Source organism: Pan troglodytes, chromosome 5 (genome assembly GCF_028858775.2).
Source record: "Pan troglodytes isolate AG18354 chromosome 5, NHGRI_mPanTro3-v2.0_pri, whole genome shotgun sequence".
In the NCBI taxonomy this organism is placed as follows: Eukaryota; Metazoa; Chordata; class Mammalia; order Primates; family Hominidae; genus Pan; species Pan troglodytes.
Genome location: NC_072403.2, coordinates 93,843,911 through 93,846,398, shown reverse-complemented (window position 1 = coordinate 93,846,398; position 2,488 = coordinate 93,843,911). Strand labels below are relative to the sequence as shown.

General features: G+C 35.2%; 1 long non-coding RNA gene across 1 annotated transcript; it reads right to left on the bottom strand.

Moving 5' to 3' along the window:
* Nucleotides 1–388: 388 nt before the first annotated feature.
* Nucleotides 389–1,578, bottom strand: LOC129144296 (uncharacterized). Its single transcript, XR_008548594.1, has 2 exons — nucleotides 1,299–1,578; nucleotides 389–995 (listed from the first exon to the last, which is right to left on the bottom strand). It is a non-coding gene; the product is annotated as an uncharacterized LOC129144296 (long non-coding RNA).
* Nucleotides 1,579–2,488: the final 910 nt, after the last annotated feature.

The following is a 2,488-nucleotide window of genomic DNA, read 5'->3' as shown; positions in this document are numbered from 1 at the left end:
GATTATTCCAGTTCTTTTGGTCTTTGTTTTACTTAATATAGCTGAATACGCATATCTAAGTTTTCTGACACCAATTTCTTTGTTATTGTTTAATGGATTTAAAGAGCAAGACTTTTTTCTGTCTTATGCAGGTTCACATGAGACACCTTATTAAACCGTATTTCATTGTTCAACACATGTCCTCATTCATTTTTCATCAGTGAGAGATACTGCCTCCTTCTACTTACGGTTTCTGTTCTGTAGCATTAAGTCCTGTAGATTCTTAGTATTTAACTAATGGTAATTTAAAATAAAATATTGTGAATAAATGTTAGTAATAATAGTAATTGTTGTGGTTGTTAGTGTTACCTTGGAGTTGTGTGAACTTTAGAAATAATTCAAGTGGCTGTCCAGTCTCAGATGTATTTTATTCCCCTTCATAAACTTTCTGTTCAGCAATGCAATGGATTAGTTCAGTGTCTTATGGAGATTTTGGTGGAGGAAATATGCAATTGCTGTGAAAGTCTGCTCAAGGGCTATCTCCTCTCTGAAGTCTCCCTGCTGTCCTCCAGGAGGCATTAGAACTTCTGTGTTCTAGCAGGACTCTGCTTATACACGTATCAAGACACTTGCTCAACATTATTGTAAGGATTTAATTTGGAGGTCTAACTCCTAGAGTATTGCACTTTGTCTAGTTTTCTATGGGTTTAATTCTTTTTTCCTCCTGCCCTAAGCAATACCCCTGCCATTTATTACCTCTATAAAATATATATAGTGACTTCCTGCCTGCCTCAATGGATGAATGACCCTTCTCATTTATTGAGAGTTTCTTTTCTTTTTTTCTTCCTTTTCTTTTCTCTTTCTTCTCTCTTCTCTTTCTTTCCTTTTTTCTTTCTTTCCTTCCTTCCTTCTTTCTTTTCTTTCTTTCTTTTTTTCTTTCTTCTTTCTCGCTCTCTCTCTTCTTTTCTCTTTTCTTGTCTTTTCATTTTTCTTTATCTTCTTCAGCTCTGTTAGGCCTAAATGGAGAAAAAAGTTCATAACTATTTCTTATGTCCCATGTATATCACTCATAGTTCATGCTTTATGACAGTCAGTAGATGATTCTTCTTGAATTTCTAGGAAAGACATGTTGCCATTATTCTATTTTTAAATATCCATGAGTGGGAAACTTGAACTACTGAAAACCATGTTACTCACCCAATTTTCTCTCACCTGTGCTAAAAGACATTTGGGGGCAGAATATATGTGTTAACAGTAAAAATGTTAATATCATGATTAGCATATTTTATATTGGCAAGATAAGCCTTATGAATACTTACATGCAGTCAGATAGTTAAAAAAAGGAATTAAAATAAGTCAGACAAAGTTTTCTGACACTGTCCTTCCTGATGATTTGGTCTATTTCTCTCATTGCATGTGTTTTTTTAAACACTTAGCTCCTGCTTATAATGAATAGCCACCTCTTTTTGGCTAGACTTTTAATATATTACAGAACTAGACACATCAGAGTAGCTCCAACCCTCACCAAATGGAATTGAAAATACCAGAAGCCCAAGATAAGCAAGAGGATTACTAGATAGTAACCTAGCAACACAAGTCAAGCAACTGTACTCTAGTTACTTCTTATGTTTGTTAAACCTCCTGTGATGTCATACACTCTATGAATCATGTTGTACATACTGAAGGTGTGCACCTGTATCGACAACATCACAAAGATTCTAAGAAGGAAATCAGAGGTATGCGGTTGCATCCTTATTGAAAAATCATGGGTATAATAATGGAATTGGAAACAATTCATAGAATTGCTTCTGCTGCACATTAGATGTGAATGGCCCATGAAGCTTGCCTGTTTAAAAGTGGTATTTCTTCCTGTATTTCCTCTATATACCCACTGAAAATTTAGCTGTATTTTATTATGAGAAACTTTTTAAAAACAATATTGAGTTAAGTGCTGGGGACTCAGACGGACATAAAATCATTTTCAGGTTTGCCAAATTATATAAAATGACCTTGTTGGAAATAAACCCAACCACTTTCTACTTACAAGAGCATTACTTGAAGAGAAGCAAATGTGAATTTGTGAAGTGCTTTCACCTCTTCATTCATTCCTTCAACAAATACTTTTAAAGCACATACTATGTGCCAGGAATTATGGGGTACTATAGAAACACAGAAGAAAGCAAGAAAAATTGCTGACCCAGCTCTCATGGGATGAAAATCTAGGGGAGGAAACAGACAGAAACTAAACCAATAATAAAATGGCAAATATGGTGAGTAGAAAAGTCTAGACAACTATGAGAAAAGAGGAGGTGGTGTTAGGAGAGTCTTCTCAGAAGTAATGGTTGAGCTAAAGGACAAGTTAATACATGGTAGATTAAGGGAAGGATGAGTCTAATGGAAGAAATGATTGTGCAAAGGCACCAAGGAGGTAGAGCACTTTTGAATCATTTAACCCATAATATAGAAGGCATGGGAATGCTGGGAGAGAAAAGAGATGGCAGGAATTTGG